Here is a 27,620-nt window from a genome sequence, read left to right as displayed (position 1 = left end):
GGAAAACACTGGAATACAATGGCTTGGCAGCGACATCATCTGGACACACTATGGTAACTGAAAGAAGGGATGATAACAACTCCAGGGGAGCCAGCTAGTGCTGGAGCAGCCAAGCAAAGCAGGCTACCTGTGGCTGGAAAAACTTCGGATTGATTCACAGCGGATTAGTGCATCACGTGGCTTCTCCACCCTGCATCTGGGGTTGGTTCTTGGTCACAGGAAACTGGAGACAGGGCAAGATGGTAAAGAGTTTGACCCAATCTGGCAGAAATGAAGTTCTTATTTGGGGTTCTGGCACCAGGGGCTGCATCTCTCTGCAGATGGCAGGCAGTGAGCAAGGCTCTGTATCATCTCCAGCCAAAGAGCCTTGTCTCAGTTGGACCTCACACAGTATTATTGGGGATGAACAATCAAGGGCAAGAAATTTACGCTCCTAGAGTCTAAGAGAGAGAGTTGGCAGGAAGGTAAGAACAGATATACACACTGCACTACCAAGTTCTTTCTCAAGGGGATGGGAGGAAGCAATTCTAAGACCTTATAAAAGTATGCAAATCTATCTCATTTGGATAGATTTGGTGATTTAAGCTGTCAACCGCTTAAAATATTTGTTTTTGTCTACCTTTGACCAACTAAGTTTAAATCAGTTTACCTATCACCAAAACCTCAGCACAGATGCCGTTTTTAGAATGCAAACTCATGTGAGTAAACTTGAGGATGCTGCAAAGCATGACATCACACATCCAACTCCTCTTCTGTAGTGTCTGCTAGAACTTTCTTCTTGGGATGTTTCAACAGCCAATGAGGTGAAGCGGTGGATGTGGTGGTTGATGCAGAACTAGAGCATTGTGACACAACAGGTTAAGTTCTAATAGGTCCCAGGGGCTGGTATGAAGATATATTAAGCAGCCCCTTTGCTGAAGCTTAGCAGGGCTGCATCTGGTCAGTGAGGATGGGTCAGGAATTCTCTGTATGGTACTTTGAGTTCTACCCTCGGAAAAAGGTAAGGGATGTGTAACAGACAACAAAAGAAACCACCATAAAGCAAAACTAGCTGCCATTGTTAGAAAGGACCATCTTTAATATCTTCTTTTTTCATTTCCTTCTACAGTAACTCACCAGAAGCAAAATGGCTTCAGAAATAAGCATTTGTGCCCTCTAAACTCCTTGCCCTTCTCTGGTCAAAATCAGGACTCACTGATTCATCAAGGATGGGGGTGGGAGACTTTTTCAGACTGAGGGCCACTTTTCCTTCTGGGCAGCCTTCTGTGGGCCACATGCCAGTGGTCAGTGGAGCCAGAGAAACCAATGCTGGACAAGGGAAAGACCAAAAGGGTTTGCCGAGTTCTGAAATCCCACCTGCTGAGCGCCATACAGTGGCGGAGGAAGCCACTCGGGCACCAGGGGCTGCGCAAGCCGTCCATATGGGCGTGCCCAGGGGCTGCGCAAGCCGTCCATACGGGCGGGGCACACCACAGGGCCTCCGGAGTCTGCCTGCCTCCTCCCACTCAGCCACCCTACAGCAGGGAGGCAGTGGGCCTACGTAGGCGGAGCCGACGCACCCAAGCCAGCGCTTCTCTCCCAGGTATTCATTATACTATCCATACACAAATATGATGCATAGGAATGTGTGAACTTCCTTTAGCTGCCTTTGCAAGTGTTAACACACACACACACACACACACACACACACACACACACACTTCCAAAGCAGTTGTGGCACTGAGAAGTGTCATTCAGAGCAGGCACTGAACATGTCAGACATTAAATTGTAGAGATAAGTTTGAAGGTATTTGTGGCCAATACCCGGGACTTACGGCAGCAGGGGCAGAGGAAGGGGGAGGTGGGGGCGGGCTGCCCCATGTGTCACCACTGAGGGGGGTGACAAAATGCCAGGCAGCACTCACCACGGGGCCTGCAGAGTGCCCAATCCGCCACCCCTGTCCTTCCACTATGTCTCCCACGTACCGTACTTCTACAAGGCAGTTTATTGTGGACCCCGCGCTGCTCATACATGGCAAATTTTGCACAATACCCACACAGCACAGTCCTCATCAAAATGACACCCCATATTATTTTATGATTTAATCCAGAATGCACCATTTCTATGGAAAATCTGATGTGTAAGAAAGGCCCACGCATTGTTGCGGGTTGCTTTGGACATGTTTTCATGTAAATGTGTTTATATTATAATATGCTTTCACCCATGCATATGCTTGGAGATCAAGCAACTAAGAAGTTAAACTACAAATGATAATGATGGTAATTAGGATTATCAGGGTTAAAGGAGGAGTTGTCAGTTGGCATTTTGTGGATGTTGCGAAAAAACTTGCATGCATGAACATCAACTTAAAGAATAGCACATGTTATTGCAGCATAAGCTCTCATGGACTCAAGTCCACTTCATGAGATGCACTTTTCTTCAGAGTGTTTCTTCAAGTCATAGCACTGGCACAGTGGCATGGCATGGGTTGCAGGCACCTGGGGCAGGTAAGCTGCTGCCACAGGACCACCCTCCCTCCAGAGCCAAACGGGGACATGCTGTGCCGCCTGCCCACCCACACAGTGGGGAGCCCAGCCAGCCAATGCAGCCCTTGGCAAATGAACCCCCTGACATCCATGGAGAGGACTGGGGTCACCCCCTGCCCACCTCCCTCCATTTGTGCCTGCTCACTGTGGGCCTGGGCTGCTCCTGCTGCCATCTGGAGAGCTTGGTGTGCCAAGCACAGAGTGAGCAAGCACTGACCAGGTGGCCATTTTGCAAGGGGACCAGCCTTGGTGTGGCCTGGAACCCCCGACAGCTGGCAGGCAGCAGACAGTGAAAGACAGGGAACAGGGGACAGGGTCTGCCAGGACATGCCTGGGCAGCAGCGGCAGCTACCCAACGGGCTGCGCTGCCACCTTCCCTGGGGCAGGACGTGGAAGCCAATGCCTTTGTGGATGCACCTGTTGTACCCCTTCAGAATTTTGCACCCAGGGCCACGATCCCATCTCTCTCCCCCCCCCCCCCCGCAGTGGCACAGCCTTCTACTGTGTGCCTGTTTTTGTTGTGGCTGATTTGCTTTGGCCAGTTGCAATTGATGAATGCTCCTCTTGGCTTTACTCTGTTAATTAAATAAGCAACTGTATTTGTAAACCGTCCTGGGATCACAGATGACAAGCAGTGGTACAGAAATCAAATCAATAAACATAGCCTGCTGATTTCAGTGTGGGTGGCTTACACTGAAGTAAACTGCCTTATTTCATATCTGAGAAGTTTGCAGCTGATGTTACTGCCCCTGGTTACTTTCCTCCCTCCTATTTTCTGTAACAATGTGCTCTATGGGGCACAAGAATGCATTTGCCTGGCACCTCTCGGCACCCTCTGCCAAAACACAGCTTGGCCTCGAAGCAGCCGAAGCAGCTGTAATGTGTGGCAGCAACAGCTGATCTCCATTTTATGACTAGTAACCCCAGTTACAATCCATGATTTTTCGGTCTGCCTGGAGCTATTTATAGCCGCTCCAAATAGGAAAAGAAGAGGGGCATGAGGAGGAGGCTGCGAAGAACATGTGCAGCTGTTTGCTCCCCTTTCCTGTCGCAGCCCCTGGAGGGGAGATTCAAATATTCCAACAAAACAGGAAGGGGGGGTTGAATGAGGAACAGCTGCTAAAGGGGAGGGAAGAAATGCGCCCTATAGGGAAAGCCAGCAGACTTCAGGAAATAGACAGCGGTCCACAGATGCTTTAAAAAAATAAAAATAAAAAGAGACTTTATTAGGATTCCACCTAGGGATTTAGGGGAGAGCCAGCCAGAGCCTCCACACCCTGATGCTAAAAGGGGGGCTTCCAACACTACAGTTCTATAATTCTATGAAATCACACTAAGCTGGAAATGGATGGACTTTGCAAGCTAAACAGAGACTCAGCAGGGAGAGGCAACTTGGCTCTGATGGCTTCATTCTCTCCACCCTTGCATTACAACCATGCTCACCCCCACCCCACAGACCCCAAAGGAAAAATGGTTTCCCACAGTGTGCGCTTGGGTGTGTTTCATAAAGGCCATACCAGAGTTCCAGAAATTTTCTTTTTCTTTTAATTATGCCTTAGGAAATGGGCCAGGGCAGAGCACTAGATCTCCCTCACTGGATTTCTACTGGTGAATAGTACAACAGCTAGTCTTACCCATGGCATATTGTGAAGCATTCGTTTCGAGTTAGGGTTGCCAACTTTTCTACCTGTTGCTGTAGCTGGGCATTTAGCCTCAGCTAAGCAAGCAGATATCAGCAGGGGAAAATCTGCAATGCTCCCCTGCTGATGTCTGTACATCTTAAGTGGCTGTTTAAAGGTACAGGAACAAGCCTGGTTGGTTCAGTGCCTCCCCTCCCCCCCCCCCCCGCCAATTAGTTGGCACCTCTATTTTGCCCAGTGCTTCTCATCTGTATCTTTTCTACCCCACCATTTCAAAAGTACCCAGCGTATTTTGAGTGTGTTTCTTCTCAATGACTTTCCTTTCTCTCTTATTCAGCTTCTGCTTTCCCTGTGCTGCTGCCTTTTTGACTGCCCCCCCAACAAATAAAACAACCCACAAAATCTTCTGAGTTGTGCACTGACATGTGCAAGGTGACCATGTCTGTGTGCAGATGGAGAGGGAAACCTGGGGAGTTGGTTGGATGGTTCCTGCAGAGCCAGAGCCACCAGGAGACCCCCCCCCCCACTGTCTGATGGCTGGGATGGGGAATCCGGAGTCCTCCAAATGTTGTTGAACTACAACTCCGATCATCCCTGACCATTAGCCATGCTGGCTGGGGCTGATAGGAGTTGGAAGCCCCCCCCCCCAAAAAAAATCTGGAGAGCCACAAATTCTGGGAGCTTCCCCCATTTTCATATTGTTTAACATCTACATGAAACCACTAGAAGTTATTCAGCCTTCACAACTCACCAACCAAGCCTCTGTGCAGAGGAAGTTCTGTAACTTTGGTGGCGCAAAAGAAAAAACCTGTCTCGGGTCCCAGCCCATCATTCCTCTGATGGTGGTGGGATGCATAGTAGAGCCTCTGATGTTGAGTACAATGGGTGGACAGGATTCAGTGGGAAGAGGGACTCCTTCAAACATCCTGGTCCCTAAACCATTTGGTGCTTTTAAGGTCAGAACCAGCACTTGGAATTGTGTCTGGAAATGAGTTAGAAGCTGGTGCAGATGACACCAGGTTGTGGCTAAGGCTGATGGAACAAGACACAAAGTGGGCTCTAGAAACCAACCTGGCCACCCCATTACGTTGTGGAAAATGCTTCTCACGCTTCCTACATTTCTGTGTCTCAAGCTGCCATTAAAAGTTTTGAAACAGGGCCAGGAAAATAGTGGCAATTCTTGCTCACCCACACAAAGAGAGGTGAAGGAATCTGAAGGTTTCAGGCTAGGATGACCACTTGACCAATTCCAGAAGCTCAAACAGTGGTCATAGACATAGGAAGGCTGCAATGCTGAACCTACTTGCTGAGGGGCAAATTTCCCTGATGTTAGTGGGACATATTTCTAAGCAACCGTGCCTAGGATTGCGTTGCCAGGCCCTTCTGCCTCACAGCATCCCTGGCAAATCTCCCAATCTGGGAAGAAAAGAAGAAGCAGGCCAGTGGGTAGAGCTGATACAGATCTCCAAAATCATGAATGGTGGGGAGAATGTCGACAGAGAGGAACGTTTCTCATTGCAAACAACAGGCAGGGCCAGCATCAAAGCTTGGTCTGGTTGGGCACCTGCCAAGGGCCCATATCTGAGCAGGGGCACCATTGAGAAGACTCAGCCTACTGGACTTGGTCTTCTCCATTGCAACCTCTTGTTCACTTGCCCCTCACTCTTGCTAACAAACAACAGCTGGGGGGAGGAGCTAACCACTGGACCTGCTTGCTCAGAGCTGCACCTGGCAAGAAGTGGTGAGGGAGAGGAGCAGCAACAGCTAGCAACAATGGCAAGAAGGGCATAGGCTGATGGATGGGACCTGCTGAGGGTCTTGCCTAAAGCCTCCCCCCCAACCCCCCGTCCCCCAAAGCAGGACTTCATAGGCAGGAGATCAGGCTTCACCAGTCATGAAACTGTGGAGCTGGAAGGGACCCAAAGGGTCATCTTCCAACCCCCTGCAAAACAGCCCCAGCCGTGCTGGCTGGAGTTGATGAGAGTTGTAGTCCAGAATATCTAGAGGGCACCAGGTTGGCAAAAGATGCAGTTGATTCAGAAGAAGAAACAAACAAGTACTTATTTGCACTTTGCATTTTGTTGTTGTTGTTTAGTCGTTTAGTCGTGTCCGACTCTTCGTGACCCCATGGACCAGAGCACGCCAGGCACTTCTGTCCTCCACTGCCTCCCACAGTTTGATCAAACTCATGCTGGTAGCTTCAAGAACACCATCTAACCATCTCATTCTCTGTCGTCCCCTTCTCCTTGTGCCCTCCATCTTTCCCAACATTTATGCTGTGAACTGCCCTGAGATCGTTGGATGAAGGGTGGTGTACAAATTTAAGAAATAAAATAACTAAATAAATAATTAGCTTGTAGAATTTTCTGCCACAAGATTTTCTGATCACCTCTAGCCCAGATGGCTTTAACAAAATAAAACAAAAATTGGACAAAATGCTGGAGGATAATTCTATTCCAAATGGGTCTTTGTTGCTCAAAGGTAGTATACCTGATACCAAATGCTGAGGACAAAGCATAGGAAAGGGCTGTTTGCCTTGGTGCCCTGTCTGTGGGCTTTATCTGGTCAGCCAAGATTGGAAAGAGGCTTCTGGGCTAGATGGCCCCACAACTGATCCAACAGCTTTGTTCTTGCGTTTTTAACCCTGACCTGTAGTCCCTGCAGTGTACAGCCTACATCCCTTACCTGCTTGGTGCTGTGAGGGTTAAAGGAAAGCAATGAGGCAGGAAGCAGTTACATGGAGGAGAAAGTGCAAAAACCCCAAGCCTGCCTCTCACTTTTCCCGCTCTGCACCTGCAGTGTGGGTGCTTATCAGATCAAAAGGCAAACCACGTTTCCCATGTCACTCGCAGGTGCAGCGCCTGCCTGCTGGCGCCTCCTTTCTCTCCAGGCTTTTGACACCTGAAGTCTGCTCCTGCAGAAGGGTGGCTTGTCCGTTTAACATCTCATTTTTGAGACAACCAGAGAATAAAGGTCCAGGTTGAAGGTGGCAGCAGGGGTGGGGTTGGGGAGGGAGGAGGAGGGAGAGGGAAGCAAGCAAACGTTGAGCTCTTTAATTTCAAGTAAGAAGTGCCTTAAATCAGAGAGTGTCCCTGCAGATGTTTTAAAGCACAATGATGAGAACAGTTGAAAACAACTTACAGTCACAGAAAGAAGGTGCATCCTAAAACCTCTCTTCCCCCCCCCCCCCCAGGTGTCAAAAGCCAGAGTAAAGAGGAGGCCTTGGCCGCAGCCAGGCTGCCAGTGGTATGAATGATAGAACTCGTAATCCAACAACATCTAGAGAGCCACAGGATCCCCATCCCCAATGGCTATGCCAGTGAGCTGAGCTCTAGAATTATGGTTGCTAACTCTTAAACTAAAAAATAGCTAAGGAGAGGGACTTGTGGCTGCTGGGAAGGTCTGTGGGCAAAGGCCAGAGAGCCCTGATCATTCATTCATTTTTGCAAGTCTGGGGCAGAGTGGCCAGAGCATTGGACAGGGCTCAAATTCCCACTTAGCTATGAAGCTCACTGAGCCACTTGCTCCTTCTGAGCCCAACCTACCTCGCGGGGCTGCTGTTGCAGCAATAAGATGGGGAGGAGGGAGCTTGAACTCCCTGTGGTAGATTATTGGGGTGAGCTTGAGAGAGGAACCCAGTTCACAAGCTGCCATACATTTGGAGTACATTTAAAGCACATACCACTCTCCCATAGAATCCCAGGAACCATAGCTTGTGAAGGGTTCTAGGAACTGTGGCACTGTGAGGGGCACAATTCTTTGGGGGAAGCAATGTGCTTTAAATGTCTGGTGTGGCTCTGGTTGGTAGATAATGCAATGGGAGTGAGGGTTTGACTGAAAAACAAAGTAGATCTAAAAAGCCTGATATTTGCCTGTCCCTGGGTCTAGGATGCCAACAAATCCCTCCAGAGAGACCTATTCTTTAACTGGTGCATTCAATACTACCTGTCCAAAATTCTCAGTGTGGTAGCTATGAAACCCTGTGAAATATTGTGCGCCTTGCCAGTTGAAACTAAATGGCTGATTCATATCTACTGGTGGATGGATGTTGAGGAAAGGAAGGAGATACGACATTTCAACCTGCCAGTTCTTCAAAAGGAGTGATGCCACTGAATGAGTTGTCAGGGAGTCAAACTGGGGTGCTTGAGGGGGTATACTCTGAGAAAGAGCAACAACTTTCTCTCCTGCATCCCATCTCTTCCCCACTCCAGTCTCTTCCCAGGGGCGGGAGAATGCAACACCTTATCATGGGTGTAGCCAGAGGGTGCGGGGGGGGGGGAGCAGCTGCCCCACTAAATCAAATAAATAAATAAAAACACTGAACTCAGTTGTGTCACAGATAACTTGGTTTTGCCCCCCCCCCAACATAAAGCCTGACACCCCCTAAAATAATTCCTGGCTTCACCCAGGCACCTTATGTATTTCTTTTTCACTGTGGGAAGAACATCCATGAATTTTGGCTTTGGGACAGCTATAGATATATTTCAGAAGCCAGGAGAGAGAAGGTGTGAAGGGACCAGGCAGAATGACAGGCCTGGGGAGAAATGAGGCTTTTGTACAAACAAAAGCTACGGCTTGACATCGATGTCTTCTTCATTGCTACAGCTCATATCCTCTCCCTCCAAACTCTGGTGCATCAATCAAAATTGGGAAGGATAAAAGAGAAGCACGGCAGAGACTCAGTGTCTGCTCAGCTTTCTCCATTGATGAACCATGGCTTGGCTGCTTTGGGAACACCACTAGATTGTGACTTTGGGACTCACCTCAGGCAGCAGCGCTGAGTGGTTTGCCAGTGCCCGGGGGGGGCACATGGGCACTGGGGGGGCACAGAGTGCAGGGTGAATGGAGCCTGCTGTGCCACCCCAGCGCTTGCTGCCGCCGTCAGAGCAATCCCCCACCGGAGCAGAGTGGACTTCCTGACTCCTCTCTAGCATTGAGACTGTGTGCACCATCAGACTTATTTCCTGGTATGCTGAGGTTCAGGACATCAAGCATGCAATGGGGAAATAGTGTGCCTACTGCCCCATATATGGCTTGGCTTTCACTGTGTTGACCTCTGTAATGATGTAAGCTCTGGGTCTTGCCTTCTGACCATATGATGCTCAAAACACCCCAGTTTCAGACCTCCCCAGCACTCTGCTGAGTAATTGTGGCATCTTGGTTAACATGTGTCCTAAATTTCAACTTTCTGGGTCAGGCAGATGGTCTGAAAAAATAATTGACATACACTTCAGTTCCTTTGTTTTGAGTAATGATGAATAATAGTGTTGAGCAGCAAACTCCCTTCAACCCAGAATCGAATTGGCAATGATGAATACTTGGAGTATGAAATAATTGTCTGGGGTTTTTGCACACCACCCTCCTTTTCCAGGGTTTATGTGAGTCCCTACAATGCTGCCTGGGGCATGTAGCATGGAGGCAGCATGTTGCCTAGATGACTAGGCTGAGGATCACTCATTGAGCATCCAAGTCGTAAAATGGGAGGCTCATCCCCACCCCCTGCAAAATGAATGACATAAGCGAACCTCTGTGAAGCTAATGCACAATAATCTTTTCCTTGGTGGAGTAAGCAAGATTTGGGACATCTCCCTGACCCACATACTCAGGGCTTTGGCTCAGCGGTAGGCAACCTAAGGCCCGTGGGCTGGATGTGGCCCATTCACCTTCTCAATCCGGCCCGCGGATGGTGCGGGAATCAGCGTGTTTTGACATGAGTAGAATGTGTCCTTTTATTTAAAATGCATCTCTGGGTTATTTGTGGGGCATAGGAATTCGTTCATTTTTTTCCTTCAAAACATAGTGAACCGGCCCACGGCTGAAAAAGGTTGCTGACCCCTGCTTTGGCCTGATCTGCTCAGTTGTGGGTCTTTTGCTTAGCTAGGGCAGGACCCCACCTGAACAGCTACCTATCCTAGGGTTGGGATTTAGCAATCTTCACGGTTGGGGCTGGAGTAAAAAGTGGGTGGGGCCAAAGGTGGGCAGGAGCAGCCCTGTCTTTCCATTTATTTCTCTTTCCTGCCCTCTTTGCTAACCCCCTTCCCTGCTCCTTGTCACCCAAATGAAACCAAGCAGACGGCTCTGTGCACCCGCGGATCCCTTCATGATTCAATTGCTTGCACGCTGGCAAAGCATGACCTGGGGCCATACCTGGTTTTTCCTCCCCAAATTTTGAATTTCCTTGACCAACTGCAACACACTGTTCTGTGAGTGACATACTCCTTTTTAAAAGTTCTAACTTAAGAAAATAAGAAGAGCCCTGCTGTGTCAGGCCAGGCATTGATCTCGTGCACCATCCTGCCCTCGCAGTGCTTGGAGGAAGCCCACAAGCAGGACAGGAGTGCAACAACCCGCTCTCCAGTTGGGATTCCCAACAAATGTTAGTCAAATCAACTACAATTTAATCTAGGGTGGGGGTTAAATCACTCAACTTGTAATTGGTATTGTAAGGGTGATTTAGTGGAGTGTTTGGCTAGAACCGGAGACGACTTGGGTTCAAATCCCTCCTCTGGCATGAAGCTTTTTCACCTGTTGTTTTCCAGCCAAGGATGATGTGGCATCCAGCCAGGTAAGGTGAGAAAAGGCCCACCCTTTGTCTGTATGGCAACAGGGAACCCTCTTTGGACATGTAAATGGAAGCTCTTAACTGGCCAGTATCTTACAAAGAGACTTGTCTGATCCATTCAGTGTAGATTCTAACCTCAAAGGCCTGGAAGGGATCCACAGATGTCATCCTGACTGACCCCGCAAACCAAAACAATTATATACATGCCTATTTTAAAATAAGCCCCATCAACTGCAGCGCTCCCAAGTGAGTGAGTATAGGATTGTAGCCTTGGGCTAGTCACTATCTGCCATTCTGCATCCTTGGTGGAAAGTGGAGGGATATAAATATAATAAAATACATAAATGATAAAACCAACTCTCTTCTGAGCATTGGTAGAGCATGAAACTCTTCATCTCAGGGTTGTGGGTTCAAGCCCCGTGTTGGGCAAAGAGATTCCTGCGTTGCAATGGGGGGAGGGGGGCGAGACCAGATTACCCTTGGGGTCCCTTCCAAATCTACAATTCTGTGATGCTACATAGGAGCAATGGCTACCAGCTTTAGCGTGCTTACTAGGATAAATGCACATAGGTTTGCAATATCCTTGTCTTAAAGTACAGGCAGAGAAAGAGTTCCAAGGCAAGGGAGCTCTCCTCTGAATGTACCTGGCCATTAGGAGCTGGGGAAATTTGTGTTCTGGGCCTGCTCTTTTTAAAAAGGTTTTGGCCTCGTTGCTGCGTTTGAGGGAAACACCCACACAATTGACAAACTTTTCTAGTAATCCTATATTCTCTGAGTATCACACTCAGTGTGCCAACAATTCTGAGACATCCATATGTGATCAAGAGAGCCCGAAGGCTTGGGAAAGTGCTCTGTGTGGCTGCACTGCATCTTTTAGGGCTTCCTTGACTGGGCAGCGTGGACTTTCTGAGCAATTCCACAAATAGCTCTGTCAAAATCCCTCTGCTCCTGACACAAATGTTGCCTTTTTTATTATTATTGGCAGGACGTCTTCTGATTGCTTCTGCACTGGATACTTTCTGGGTAATAACAGCACTCTGTTTACTCACTTTTTACAGAATGTCTTCACTACATCATTAACCCCCCCCCCCCCCGCACTTGTATTGCCGTCCCCAGGTTCAGCTTCCATTTTTGTTCAGTGGGTTTCAGTGGGCCTTACTCCCAGGTAAGGGTGGGGGGGGGGCTATGGTGTTTAATCTAGGCAGCCAGGGCTCCTCCAGATGACAAGATCTTTTTACACCAGGTCAGTGAGGACCACTTGCTTTTTTAAATTCTCCCATACATACAGAACTCCCTGTGCACTTTTGGACTGTATCTGTTGATTTCCCCCTCTGTGACAAATAACTGGGGTTTTTATAATACATGGAAGATGGATCTCCCTCGGGAGATTCTGGACTCTCCTTCCTTAGAGGTTTCTAAGCAGAGGTTGAATGGCCATCTGTCTTGGATGCTTTAGCTGAGTTTCGTACATTGCAGGGGGTTGCACTAGGAAGATGAGCCTTGGGGTCCCTTCCAGCTCCGTGATTCTATGTTTTTCTGCTTCAACAATATTTCACTATGGTCCTATCATTTTAAGTAATTGTATTTTGTATAAATTATTAAAATTATAAATAAAACGTTCTATTTACAAAAAAACAAAACATTTATATAGCTACCTTTCTACTGGTAGGATGGGGGGAGCATGAACGTAGCCAGGATTTTTGTTAGGGAGGGCAGAACCTCATATTTGTATTGATTTTTATTGATTTGTACTTATGGGGAGGAGCTGCCCCCCTTAGCTACACCCATGAGGGGCCCAGGAAGGAAACAAGGTCAGAAGAGGGCCATGGTCGGAAAAAGGTTAGGAAACACTGGATTACCCTGTGGATCTTGTTCTGTCTATTCATGCCAGTAGCTCATTGGTGTGGGTGGCACCCGTACTGATTGGATCTTGCGCTCATGTGATTGGATGCATGAATGCTGTATGCTCCCAATAGGATTGTGACATACCAGACCAATATTCCTTGCATTGCATGATACTCTGGTCTCCTTTATAAAAACAACACCAAAACGAATGATTAAATTTTATTTTGGCTCCACTTGCCACACCTACTGTACTTGTTTGAGACCATTTCAGGCATCTGATGATGTATAGAATCATAGAATCATAGAATCATAGAGCTGGAAGAGACCACAAGGGCCATCGAGTCCAACCCCCTGCCCAGCAGGAAACACCATCAGAGCACTCCTGACATATGGTTGTCAAGCCTCTGCTTAAAGACCTCCAAAGAAGGAGACTCCACCACACTCCTTGGCAGCAAATTCCACTGTCGAACAGCTCTTACTGTCAGGAAGTTCTTCCTAAGGTTTAGGTGGAATCTTCTTTCTTGTAGTTTGGATCCATTGCTCCGTGTCCGCTTCTCTGGAGCAGCAGAAAACAACCTTTCTCCCTCCTCTATGTGACATCCTTTTATATATTTGAACATGGCTATCATATCACCCCTTAACCTCCTCTTCTCCAGGCTAAACATGCCCAGCTCCCTTAGCCGTTCCTCATAAGGCATCGTTTCCAGGCCTTTGACCATTTTGGTTGCCCTCCTCTGGACACGTTCCAGTTTGTCAGTGTCCTTCTTGAACTGTGGTGCCCAGAACTGGACACATTACTCCAGGTGAGGTCTGACCAGAGCAGAATACAGTGGCACTATTACTTCCCTTGATCTAGATGCTATACTCCTATTGATGCAGCCCAGAATTGCATTGGCTTTTTTAGCTGCCGTGTCACACTGTTGGCTCATGTCAAGTTTGTGGTCAACCAAGACTCCTAGATCCTTTTCACATGTACTGCTCTCAAGCCAGGTGTCACCCATCTTGTATTTGTGCCTCTCATTTTTTTTTTTGCCCAAGTGCAATACTTTACATTTCTCCCTGTTAAAATTCATCTTGTTTGTTTTTGCCCAGTTCTCTAATCTGTCAAGGTCGTTTTGAAGTGTGATCCTGTCCTCTGGGGTGTTAGCCACCCCTCCCAGTTTGGTGTTATCTGCAAATTTGATCAGGATGCCCTTGAGTCCATCATCCAAGTCGTTGATAAAGATGTTGAATAAGACAGAACCCTGTGGCACCCCACTAGTCACTCTTCTCCAGGATGAAGAGGAACCATTGATGAGCACCCTTTGGGTTCGGTCAGTCAGCCAGTTACAAATCCACTGAGTGGTAGCATAGTCAAGACCGCATTTTACCAGCTTCTTTACAAGAATATCATGGGGCACCTTGTCAAATGCCTTGCTGAAATCAAGGTAGGCTACATCCACTGCGTTCCCTTCATCTACCAGGCTTGTAATTCTGTCAAAAAACAAGATCAGGTTAGTCTGACATGACTTATTTTTCAAAAATCCATGCTGACTGTTGGTGATCACAACATTCCTTTCTAGGTGCTCACAGACTGTTTGCTTAATGATCTGCATGTAGGGTTGTCATATTTCAAAAAGTGAAAATTTGAGCTAGTTTTAAGGAAATTCTCCAAAATGTAGACTCCTGACATCAGCTGCCATATGTCTGGATTTCCCCAGACATTTTTAGCTATTTCTGCCCAGACACAGCTTCCGACTGCAGTATTCCAGCTGTGTCTGGGAAATTCCGGGCGTATGGCAACCCCAGATAATGTGGTCTCTGGCTCACAGAAGCTTATGTGACACAATGCACTTGCTGCATCATGCAACTTCTTGTTGATTCAGGGTGGGTGGAAGGTGGACGAGTCCAGCTCTACTGTTTGGCAGGGTGATGTGACACTCTCTCTCTCTCTCTCTCTCTCTCTCTCTTGTCATGGCTCTTTTTTGGTTTCATTAGATAGTACATCTATTCCATTCATCATCAACAAATATCATAGAGTACAGAAAAGAAAAAATCATGAAGAAACACCCCTACTTATTAAAAATATTCAACACCATGTATCTCTGTAACTTTAAATCATAAAGAAATAATCGCCTATTTTCTAATGTGACTTCTGTCTACCTCACTGCAGCACCCTTCTTTCTTTTTTAACTGCATCCTTTTTCACCTTATCAATCACCATCATCAAATAAAATACATTATCCATCTTTCATGCAATTTGCAAAAATTAAACAAAGCACACTAAAGATTTTATTTGGGAGCAATGTTTTTTTAAGTACCCTCTATAGCGCTCCCACTCATTTATAAACTTTTCGTTTATTTGATTCCTGATTATTTCTGTCATCTTTGCAAGTTCCAAATACTCAAAGAGTTTTATCTGCCATTCTCCTCTCGTTGGAGTTTTCTCTCCCTTCCAATCTTAAGCAATCTACATTCTTGCTGCTGTTGTGTATAGGAATACCCTTCTCTTATTGCAAATGTTTGTTTGAATTTTTTTTAAAATTCCTCACCACGTGTTACATTGTTCCCTCAGCCTGTTTGCACCTCCAGCATATGTTTAAATTTGTTTTGTACATTTTTGGCAATTTTCTGGGGGTCATGTGCCATCTATAAAACATTTTCATGAAGTTTACCTTCAGTGTGTAACAAACAGTAAACTTTAGAAATTTAGTCCATAATTTTTCCCAAGCATCCATCTGAATGGTATACCCAAAATCCTTTGACCATTTAATCGTTCCTTCCTTGACTTCTTCCTCTTTTACTTCCCAATCTAGCAGGAGTCTATACATTTTAGATAATAGTTTCCTTTTATTTTGTATTAAGTCTTTTCGCAACCTTAAAACTTCTGTCGCAAATCTTTTTTCTTCTATCTAATTTTAAAATGTCATTTATTTGATGGTACTGCAGCCAATCCATGAAACGATGTCTTATTTCTTCAAACTTTCTCTATTTTAATTGGTTTTCTTCCTCCTCTAATATTTCTTTATAGGTTGCCCAGTTTCCCCCCATATGTTTCCTCTTTACTGAAATGGCCTCTAGGGGGATAACCACCAGGGTGTTTTTTGTTCTAATAGGTTTTTATACCTATCCCACACTGTATATAATGATTTCCTTATTATATGATTCAGAAAGCTCTGTGTACTTTGACTTTTTCATAGCCTATGTAAGCATGCCATCCAAATCTATTGTCCCATCCCTCCAAATTCAATAAATCTGTATTCTGCAAGATTATCCACTCTTTTATCCAACATAGGCAGGATGCTTCATAGTAAAGTTTCAAGTCTGGCAATGCAAAGCCCCCCACTATCCTTAATATCAATTAATAATTTATGCTTTATCCTGGGTTTTCCCCCCTGCCAAATAAAATTTGATAAATCCCTCTGTCATTCCTTGTGACCCCCTCAATGCAGCTGATTTTGAGTATGCAAAAAGGGTTGCAAATAGATCGTTCTTTATTTAATTTTCTCCCTTTTACTCCCTGGGACAGTTGCTTGTGAGGTTTTCTGCCTCAGATGCCCCAGGCCTTGGGTACTGGGCAGCTTCAGCTGAACAGTTTTCTTGACTCTGGGAAGCTCTTTTGGTTGAACTCTCTGATTTAGAGGCCTGATCGGAGCAAATAACTGTGGTGTAGTTTGTGATGATAAAAGTGGCAGCTAATGTATGTGGGATTATAGGGGAACATATGAGCTGGCAAGGAGGATCACAATTTATTTGGCTGGCTCGTTTCGAGAGAATGCCGGAGCCTTAAGTGAATTTCCATTCCTGGGTTTGGGGATTTGGCACAAGGACATAGGAGGATTGCAGCAGCCCTTACTCAGGCTTTGCATAGTTGCTTTGTGGTATTATGATGATGATGATGATTATTCCGTTTGTGTGTATAAGTGAATCCAGAAAAGAAATGGGACTTAGCAAAGCCAGGGATTGTTGAGATCCTGGGCCACAAAGACAGGAATCTCAGATAAACCATTGACACACAGAGCATTTCCCTTTTCTGGATAGGACTTTGGCCAAACAAAACAAAAAACTCTTTTCCCCCAGCAGGAAGTCTCGCTCAAAGGCTTTTGTTGTGACCAAGTGTAGATGCTGATCACAGACAAACTGGGGAGTCTGATTTGGAGAGAATTATCTCTACACAGAATCCTTTGCCCTGTTCAGCTGTTCAGAGATGTTCTATTTTACCCCAACATTTGGGTCAGGGGCCATAGCTGAATTATTATGGAGCAGATGATACTTTCATGCAGAAGGTCCCAGACTCAGCCCCTGGCGTCTCTAGCAAGAAGGATCAGGTAGCAGGTGCTGGGGGAAACCTCCCTGTCTGCACAATACCCTGGAGAGCAGCTGCCAGTCAGAGTAGGACAATACAGGGCTAGACAGACTGATGGCATAAAGCAGCTTCTTAAATTTCCAACAGGGATGTAATCTGAGGTAGGGTTTCCCAGGGCTGGACTCTAGATAGAGCCTGATCAGTTTTACCCTACCCTTCTTTCTTAAAACAATAAACATTTCAGTTGCCAAAGCTAAAGGTCACTCCACTGAAAGAGCCACTGTGAGCTCTCTCTATTTTTAAAATTTTTTTGCAAAGTCTTCTTTGCCCATAGTTGTTCCGACTGAACAACTGAAAGGAAAGAAGGCAGTTTGAAAGAAGGCTGGCTTGCGCTCATCTGAGGCTCACCTCTGGCCCTACTGGCTGGGATGTGGGACTGCTGGCCCTCTAGATGTTTGTTGGACTAAAGCTCCCATATTCCTGACCATTGGCCAGGCTGGCTGGGGCTGATGGGAGCTGGAGCCCAAGAACGCCTTCAGGGTCACAGACTCTTTCTCCTGGGCTGCTCTAAAGCCTGTGGAACAAAATAAATGTGTGTACATGGCGAAAAGGAAAGCAAAGGCTTTCTCAAAGCACAGCAAGTCTTTTCCAAACTACATTCTAATTTCCGCTGGAGGAGGGATCTTTTTTATATATCATTAGTGCTGTTCTGATCCTTCTGCAAACAAAAGGGAAAAGACACATTCAGAACCTGGGAATTGGTGGGGGTGGAAATCGGGGGGGGGGGGGGCTGCTGTCTCTTCTCCCTTACTCCAAAGTGAGCCCAATTAAAAGACTTTGGGCAGCATCTGTGAAAGGGGTTTGCCAGTCTGATCTTTTTATTATTTCATTGATATCCCATGTGAAGCTCATCCCACACAACCACTGACCCAGTGAAATTCATGTGGGAGTGGGGAGGCTTGAACCCCAGTCTCCCAGGTCAAAGTCAAACCCCTCCCACACTGATCTGTCCTAGGATTATCAACCTTTGCCAGCCCAGCTACTTGAGATCCTTTGAAGATGAGGAGACCCAGATTCAAATCCTCACTCCATCATGAAGCTCACTGGGTGACCTTGGGCCTGCTGCACTCCCAGTCTAACCTGCCTCACAGGGCTGCTGTGATGATAAAATAGGGGAGGAGAGCCATGTATGCCTGGGTGAGGAAGCTTGATGCCCCCCAGATGTTGTTCCTTAGAGGAAAGGCAAGATGTAAGTACAATAAATAAATAAATAAATAAATAAATAAAATAAATAAATAAATAAATATAATAATAACAATAATAATAATAATAATAATAATAATTTATTATTTGTATCCCGCCCATCTGGCTGAGTTTCCCCAGCCACTCTGGGCGGCTTCCAATCAAGTGTTAAAAACAATACAGCATTAAATATTAAAAACTTCCCTAAACAGGGAAGTAAGTGGAAGAGCATTGTGTGTGTGGTCATATCACACGCTCAAGTTTGTGTGTTCACTGACACAGTCCTCTTGAAATGCGTGTGTTTGTGTGTGCACATATTTCTATCTTGGCTCATGCTGTCCTGCGTAGCTGTCTGGGTGTGTCGATGGCTTACAGCCGTCTGTGGTCTGCAGCTCACTTTGCAAGGCCGGGATGATACCCAATTGCCCACAAGGCCCGGAGGATCTGGTTTCTAGTCATGCTCTGAGCTGGATTAGTTAATCACAAACACTGCAAATCCCCGTGCACTTTCCCACGGCCTGATCTTGGGGCTCATCCCAGCTCTGCTTCATAATCTGCAGCATCACTCCCTCTTTCCAGAAGCAAAGGTGGGGGGGGGGGAATGCACCATAAACCAGCCTGAGCTGCAGATGAAGCCTGACAGGAAGCAGAGGTTCCCTGGGCAAGGGCAGGAGCCCAGCAGCAGAGCAGCAGCTTTGCATGCTGAAGGTCCCAGGTTCAATCTCCGGCGTCTCCAGGTAGGGCTGTGAGAGTCTTCCTGTCTGAAACTATGGAGAACAGCTGCCAGTCAGTGTAGACAATACTGAGCTAGGGGAACCAACTGTCTGATTTGGAATAAGCCAGTTTCCTATGTCCCCATGTTCAGTCCAGAGATGAAAAGGTCCTGCCTTAAGAGTGGGGTATGTACAGTGATTTTAGACTCTGGACTTCCTGGCCTTATGAAGGGGACATGTTAAATGGTGTTTTCCAGGGCCCTCTTACTCATTCTACTCAGGGGTCCCCCAGATCTCTGCTCCAAAGTCCTTCTCTGATACGGCCACTGGGAACCTCAGGGCGAAACAGTGGGACATCCCAATGCACACATCTGAGAAAGTCGTCTTTTTGAATGCATGAGGATTGGGCCATTACTTCACCTAGAAATGCTCAGCTCGGCTCTGACCAGGGAACACACATACTCCACCAGTAAGCGGCAGCTCCTCCCTGGCCTCTGTTGTTATAAACCAGATCATCAGTAAGAACCATTTTTGCATGTAACCAAGCCCAGAGGGAGGGCTGGCTCCCTCAGGCATACTGCAGTCTCCCTCTGGTCCCAAGCCCCACCACTGTGCAGTTTTAGGGTTGCACAACCACTGTGGCTGCCCGGCTGCAATGCTGCAGTGCTGCAGAATGGAGTGTGAGTGGAGGAGGGCTCCGAATTTTAGCATCGCACAAGGTGCCACTGAAATCTGAGAGCCCAAAGTTTGCCACCAACCGCCCCTAGGGAAAAGGCAGATGAGCAAGTTTGCAGGAGCAGCTGCTGATCCTTCTGCTCATGCCCACGGCTTTCTGGCGCTCGGAGTGGGTGAGCAAGTGGCAGGAGGAGCAGGGACAGGAGTTACAGGATCCAAGCGGTCAGCAGCAGGGGCCCCTTCCAAAGCGATGGACTGGCAGCTGCCTGGTGAGACTGACTCTGCAAGCTCCATTTGACCCTCTTGTCCATTAAGAAGAAAACTTACTCCCGCCTTCCAGGACTCCAGAGTTCTGGCTACTGAGTGCAAAGGCCCTGGGATGAGTGACAGGCATGTAGCACTTGAGAGCTAAACTGTAATAGTTGTGGAAGTCTTTATGCCAGGAGGGGAGGACTTGTGGCCCTCCAGATTTTGCTGGTCTCCAAATTCGGAAACAATTACCAGCTGCAATTAGACAGACACCTTGCATCAGGATGTTTAGGCATTTACTTGAAGACTTTTTAAAGAAAGCTTTTCATGACATGTGGCCCATTTATTTATGGGATATTGATTTTACACCTATAGAAATAGTTTCCTTGTTTTTAGACTTCATACAGATGGCTTTATTGTGTTTAGAGTTTGTTAGGGGGTTTTTCTGACTTGGTTGTCAAACTTAATCTGTTCTGGGAGTCCTTTCGACTCCCGGAATGGTTCGAAAACCAAGGTGCGTCTTCCGATTGGCTGCAGGATCTTCCTGAACTCAATCAGAAGCCATGGAAGCCACACTGGACATTCAGCTTTCAAAAAAGTTCACAAACCAGAACACTCACTTCTGGGTTTGCAGCATTTGGGAGCCAAAATGTCTGAGTACCAAGGCATTTGACAACCAAGGTATGACTGTATTTCATTTTTATCTTGTTGGCCCCTGCTTTAATGACTTCAGGCTGTGAAGCACTTAATAAATTTGAAATATAATGATGGCAGCCTCAGCTCCCACCAGTCCCTGACCAGCAGGTCTACAGACCATGATGGGAGTCGTAGTTGGGCAGCATCTAGTAGGGTGCAGATACCTCTTCTCTGTTTTATGCCCAGTGAACAACATGCTATGGAAAGTGACATACAGTGTCAGGGAGACAGGTCTAAGAGACACATGATCTATCAGATCTGCTGCCACAGCTGTGGAACTTCCTTCCCAGTGTGCCAGGATCTTACTCCTACTCTTTCAAATCAGCAAGTCAACTGATTGATTGATTGATTGATTGATTGATTGATTGATGCATCAATCAAAGGCTTTTTAATTGACAAAAATATCATAGCTGTTGAGGGATGAAAGCAGGCAACGTGCAAACTCACCCTCTGATGGGAACACTTCATCCATCCCTGCTGATCCATCATATCTAAAAAGGCAAGGGAGGGATTTATTTCTGCCAAGCCATGTTCTCTGCCTGCTTGCCTCACCCCACCCACCAACACTCCACCTTCTTTTTATCACAGCAGTTGGAAGACAGTTGAATGTCTCCTTAATCACAGAGGGTGAGGAAAGCTTTGCTTCTGCAGATAAGGAACCAGGACCCTTTGGAACCTCTTCAAAATCTGCATGTGGACGTGCAAGATGGGGAGGCTGTGCGCCTGACAGACGGCGGACACAAGCAGATATCCAGGAGCTGTGTTTTTGAGGTCAATTTACCGAGTCTCTCTGCTGTTATCTTTGTTTCTGTATTTGTTCCATTTTTTTTTAGCAGGGGGGTAGTCTTATCAGCTAATTCCTCCCCATGTTTACCTTATGCTCTTGGCGGAGAAGAGCTCTTTGTGGTTAAAGTAGAGCTGCACCACAGGCAAGCCTTGGCTGAAGAAGGAACATCTCAAGATGGCTACCTGGGAAGGTGTGCTGAGCCCTCGCAGAAACCTCTGTACTGCAGCGAGTGCATATGAGGAAGCCGAGGGTCAAAAGTCAATTCCCTAAGGTTTTGGAAGGCTCAATGCATTTGAGAAGCTGTGACCTGAAGCAAGGATCGGGGGAGGGGACGGGACGGACCTGTGGGTCTCCCAGATGTTTTACTCCAACTCCCATCAGCCCCAGCCAGCATGGCCCAATGGTTAGGGGTGCTGGGAGTTTTAGTTTAGCCACATCTAGAGGGTCCCCGCACCTGCTGTACTGGAGTAAAATATGTTCCAGAGTCCTCTGGCACAGGGCCCTAACAATTTATCAGGCTATTTGTCCATTCAGCCCATCTTGCCTTTTCTGTCTTGCAGAGGCTCTCCACGAAGATCTTAAGCAGAGGTTGTTCACATCACCATCTACCTGAGACCCTTTTGAAAACACACACCTGAGAATAGCAGGGACTGAACCCGGGCTCTTTAGCAAGGACTGGAAAGCTTATGATCACTCATAGTGCAAAGATCCCTTTCCCAAGCAGACTACAGTGGTACCTAGGGTTACATACGCTTCAGGTTACAGACTCTGCTAACCCAGAAATATTACCTCGGGTTAAGTACTTTGCTTCAGGATGAGAACAGAAATTGGGCTCCGGCGGCGCAGCAGCAGCAGGAGGCCCTATTAGCTAAAGTGGCACTTCAGGTTAAGAACAGTTTCAGGTTAAGAACGGACCTCTGGAACGAATTAAGTACTTAACCCGAGGTACCGCTGTATACTGTAACTCATCAACGTCAGTGCCCTGGGAGGATGGAGGAGGTTAATCTGTCTCAAGCCAGAAGCGGGACTAAGGGATCATCCAGACTTCCTTTTGTGCCACATTTCTAGGTGCAGGTCCAGCCTTTAAAGCGCCATGTCCTGGCAGTCTCTCTCTCTCTCTCTCTCTCTCTCTCTCTCTCTCTCTCTCTCTCTCTGTGTGTGTGTGTGTTCTAGCGCTTTCCCCAGGAAAACGCACGTTTTACTGCTGAATCTGGTTTTTCGCATATTACCGTTTCCTCCGATTCAGTAGTAGATTTTGCTGGGACAAAAAATAAAACTGCTTGAAGACAGAGCCTGAAAAGCATGGCAGCAAAGGAAGCCTGGATGAACCCTCAGTTGAGGTGTGCTCTGTTGAGCTTGGGGGATGCAGCTGCTGCTGCGTCCTGAGAACCTGCTTCAGAAGTGGTGCAGGGCAGAAGCTCCGTGCCGCTTCTGAGCTGGGCCCTGTGCTTTCTTTGCACTGGAAAAGCAGCAGTGTGGATGAGCCCTCCAAGAAGCAGCTGGGACAGGAGGTGGAAAGGGAGGGAGAGAGGAAAGAAGGGGCTTCTTTCAGCCTAAGGAGATAAGAGGGGCATGGAAGGGAGAGAGTCCTTGCATCTTCCTGTCCTCTCCTCTAGTGTGCAAACCCATCTTCAGGTTGACCACTTCTAGGGAGTCTTCACAGTGGCATAGCTCAATAATTTTAGACTGGGCAGAATGGTCTTACCCTGGTGGGTGGGTGCTCTTTATCCGGTAATGTGTATTACTTCACTTCCTCCAATATGTGGGAAGTCAGTTCTGCTGCATTTGGGGCCCCTTCTGCTTGTTCTGGGACCCCAGACCTCTGTTGTTGGTGCCGGTTGAACCATTTTGTTGAAGAGACTGAGTTTCAGGCTCCAGACCTTTGCATCCTTTCCTGTCCCTTCAAACAAGGTGGGGCTTGGCAGTGGCGGACCTTCATGCTCTGGCACCGGGGCAGAGAGCAGGAGAAGGGGGGCTGGCGTACATCCTGGGGGCAGGGCGCCCAGCGCGCGCGGGGGGGGGCAGCCATGATGGCACCCTGCCAGGACCACGCTGTTGGGGGCGGTGCACTCCCCCCGCACTCCTCTTCCTCCGCCAGTGGGGCTTGTCTCTAACTAGCAGGGGCAGAGTAGAGGAGATGCTCTCCTGAACAGGCCTGGGGCAGAACATTGGCAAGCCAATGCAGTGGTCGAGGCATGTTCCTAACCCCAACCCTTCCTAGTCCCATCATGGAGGATAAGGAATCTTGATGGCTCTGCTGTGTGCTTCTGAGTGCCAGTTGCTGGAAACTGCAGGAGGGGAGAGTGACTGTTGCTCTCAGGTCCTGCTTTGTGGCTTCCTATAGGGATCTGGCTGGCCACTGTCAGAAACGTGTGCTGGACTAGATGGACCTTTGGCCTAATCCAGCAGGGTTCTTCTTGTCTTCTTATGCACCACTGGCTCCATGAGGGTGCCTCTGCTCCACCATGTGCTCCACTCCCACCAGTAACAGTGAACTTGCAGGCAATGCACAGAAAGGTCTTTGACAGCCTCTCTCCTCTGACCTGGCCAGCTTCAAAGCCCTCAGCTCCTTTCCCAGCTCTCCGTCTCCCCAACTGCCTCTCGGTTCATGGGAGCTAACTTCTCCCACATCAGACCATTGGTCCATCTAGCTCAGTAGTGACTGAGGAAGAAGATGACAGCAGGACAATCACACTGAAAAGTGAGGGAAGGGACCCCCTTGCACTTCCTCTATAGCATGTCACCCATGGACACCGATTGTTTCTGTGGCACTCCTTTTTTCTGAACAGCAAATAGGATTCAAAAGGCTTCCGAGATTCTGCCAGGTACTGTCCATGTGCTCTCAAGCATATCAGTGAAATCATAAGGACTAGAAACTTCCTCCATTTTTAAAAAAATCCACCCACACCTGTGCATGGAAGCAGATGTGCCAGGAGGCTGGATTCTGTTGCTGCACCTTTTCTCCACTTGCACAGAATTGTGACACAAACTCAGCCCTGTGGTTTTAATTGTTTGACTTATTCAACCCTCAAATCTTAAGGAGGGACAGAGTGGGCTGGCAAGTTTAGAAAGCTGCTGTTTTTACAAAGATATGAGAGGAGTTGTTTTGGCAAAAACAGAGGGAGTTGAGAGGGCGGGATTCTGTTAATAACCCCCCCCCCCCAATAATCTAAGCACTGCACATATTCTTAAGCCGGGAATAAATCTGACCTGGAGTGGAAGGATTTTTCAGGTTTGTTGTTCAGAGGTTACAAAGGAAGCACTGAGTCAGACACTTTGCAGACCATCTACATTAAATCTTCAGTCTCTTCCTTTCCTCTGTCTTGGATGCGAATTGTTCCACCAACAGTAACACTGCCCCCATAAGAAATAAGGGAGGGGAAAAGAGATCTTTACTGAAGCCCAAATAAAATAATAATGGTAAAGTAAAACAAAACTGCCATGAGACTCCAGACTTCAGAAGGAAACGAACCCTGAGAAGGCCTCTCCCCCTTCCACTGGAACTGTTTGGGAAAGAGGCAGCGCCACACAGAGCTGTTCTTGCGAGATCAGTGGCTTCCACTTCCCATTTTCTAATTAAAGACTCTTCAGAGAACCAGGGGCGTTGCTAGGTGCTAAAAAAGGACCCAGGGGTGCAGGCCTGTGGCACAAATTTGCATCCATTTTGCATATGCTAATTTAAGGATGTCTCTGGGCAAAAGTAGAGGGCAGGTGGCTGAGGACTCCCAGCACTGCCTGCTCGCTACTTTGCACCATGGTCTGTGAGGGATATCAAGAGGCAACAGAGATGTGCCCAGTGCCCAGCTGTCCTGTAAGCATACTTAAAGAGAGAGAGAAATTAAAATGGGAGAGAAAGGGGCAGGAGATCTCGAGCCAAGGATCCCGCGGGGTGAGATGGGGGGAGGAGAGAGATTTGAGTCAGTTCACATTTAAAGCTCTATCAAACGCACAGCCCTTTCAAATCCACATGTTCCAAAATAACACAAGAACCAAAACACAGATACCCTTGGAAATCCAAGTGGAGTAAGCCCACTTGAACACAGTGAGGCTTACTTCTGAGTAGACCAAGGGCTTTTCTGTTGGGACGACAGGGTGCCAGGCCTGCTAGCTCTTGCAATTCCTAGGACATGATCTATGTTCCACTTCACTTGTATTTTATTCATAGATCCTCTACAATTCTATATGCTTGTAGAACTTTATAACGGGCACAGCATACAACATCCTAAATAACTAAGGCATACCTTCCAACATTTCTCTGGTGAAAATAGGGACATCCTCTTCTGCATCAGGAAGCTTCTCCTGCGCTTGATCTCGCCCCACACATAGACGTTATGCACCCATGAACACATAGAACACATAGACATCAATCACCTTGAGTCAATGACAGGTTGTCCTTGCAGGATTGTTGTAAAGAAAAAATGTCTGAGGGAATGAACTGTGTATAACACCTTCCACAGATAAATAGAATAAAATAAAAATTTAGCCTTAAGCTGCCTTGAGTCCCTGTGAGGGGAAAAGGCGGGATATAGTAGCAGTAATGGAAACTGTGAGAAAGCTCAGGAACACACGATAGAAGAAATCCGATTGAACTCAGTGGGATTAGGTTCTGAGTAAAAATGCTTAGAATTGCAGTGTAAGGCTGCCCAGTCTTTACCCAGTTACCTGGGAGTAAGCTCCACTGAATACTGTGGGACTTACTTCTGAGTAGACAGTGTAAGGCTCCATTTTCAATAAAGGAATAAATACTCATTAAAAACGGCTTGCTGCTGAAGCATTGCAGTTCATGGATTTAAAGTGTACTGGTGACCTTTTCCTTTTCCTTCAAAATTACAAGAAGGGCTTCGTATGCCAGATTTACCATTTCCTTCATTGGGTGCAGGGATTTTATTTTCAGGATAAACAGGACTCCCACCCACCCCACTTTTAATTGTTCTCTGAGATGGGGAGGGGAGGGGAGGAAAAAGGAAAACCGGGACATTCTGGGATCAAATCAGAAACCGGGATATCTTGTGTAATTTCAGGACTGTCCCTGGAAAATCAGGACACTTGGAGGGTATGCTAAGGTTGTGTTGTTGTTTGTAAAAAAGCACGTTTCTAGACCTCATGGTGGCTGCAAGTATGGATTTCACAGGGAGAAGAGAAGTAGGAAGGTTTAAGTGCTCTGTATAGCAGGTGTCTTCTGGAAAAAAAACAGAACAGATGGTGCAAATTTGCATGACTTATGCAGGTCGCATCCTTCTGGGCATGTCATTTGAGTGGCTTTGGGTCACGTGTTTTAAATGCATGTACTGCTCTGCCTGTGCCCACCCAGCTGATGCCAATGCTGGTACCTTGGGGAGGATTAGCTTGAGCAGCATTTACTGAAACATGATGGGCCATTGGAGTTCATTGAGCCTTTTGCTTTGGAGGACAAGAAGATTCACTCAATTAGAGTTTTGATGGTTTCGGAAGTGGCACACTGCCCTCCAGTGGCCAGACAGCTGAACTGAACAAAACAACAACAACATGCAGCTCTCTCTCTCTCGGCTGGGCCAGACGTTTTGCTTCCTGGGAGGCAAAGGACAAGGTGGTGCCCCCTCCCATTCCACATACACATACAGAAGCCGAACAGACTGGCACCTGAATGTTAGTTCCACACTGGTGGCAGTTTGGGAGAGTGTCCTCTACAACACATGAGGCAACCAGGGGCGCTTAGTCCTCCCAGGAGGAAAGGGCCAGGGAGGCCTTAGGAGGAAGAGTCCAGGGGATCCTGACCCTGCCCACCAGCACCTGCTGCCTCACCAGGCCTAATGGCAGAGTGTCTCAAGAGACCTCCCATCTCAACCCCAATTGTACGACATTACAGCAGGATCATGAGCGCTCTCCCTACAGTGTTGGGCAATGTCTTTCGACTTAACCTGAAACAAATACATATTAAAATGAATGTGTAGAATCAAACAACAAACTACCAGTGTTCTAAATTTCAAACAGTTAGTTTTCCTGAAGTCCACCAGTGGACAATGCAAGGTACCTGACCTCCCTCTAGCCAATATGGTCCTGCATCCTGGGATGGAGAGGGGAAGGGGCAATGTGGCAGCAAGGTTGTCGCAGTGGAAATGCTCCAGCAGGAGCTGCATTGGATTGGCTTTGCTGATGTGTTGACCCCATGACAATCTCAGAGTTCGCTGGGAAGAAGGATTAAACCACTCTGGGAATCTGTGAGGGGAACAAGGCTTTCTAATACCTCTGAGCACCCTTAACAAACTACAGTTCCCAGGATTCTTTTTTTTTTTTTAATGATATTTATTGAAGTTTCACATAAAAAGAGACATCTTAATAAGAGGGGGGGGAAAAGAAATTTAAAAATAAAAAGAGAAATACACCATACAACATACAAAAGAAAAAGAAAGAAAAAACAGTT

The 27,620-nt window shown here is 47.1% G+C and overlaps 1 long non-coding RNA gene across 2 annotated transcripts in view; it reads left to right on the top strand.

Annotated features, from left to right (window-relative positions):
• The first annotated feature begins 862 nt into the window (after window positions 1–862).
• LOC308468572 overlaps window positions 863–27,620 on the top strand; it is a 29,036-nt gene continuing 2,278 nt past the window's right edge. The window contains exons 1-4 of one of the 2 annotated variants that reach the window (XR_013981720.1): window positions 863–1,000; window positions 1,109–1,582; window positions 21,022–21,204; window positions 21,781–22,092. This is a non-coding gene — a long non-coding RNA (uncharacterized lncRNA). Of the gene's footprint in view, window positions 1,001–1,108; window positions 1,583–21,021; window positions 21,205–21,780; window positions 22,093–27,620 lie in introns of those variants that run through there. The other variant, XR_013981719.1, reaches the window with a different exon arrangement.

The sequence above is a fragment of the Podarcis pityusensis genome (genome assembly GCF_964106645.2).
Source record: "Podarcis pityusensis genome assembly, chromosome: 2".
Classification (NCBI taxonomy): domain Eukaryota; kingdom Metazoa; phylum Chordata; class Lepidosauria; order Squamata; family Lacertidae; genus Podarcis; species Podarcis pityusensis.
The sequence above is the reverse complement of the archived record's forward strand: the minus strand, read 5'-3'. Positions and strand labels throughout refer to the sequence as shown.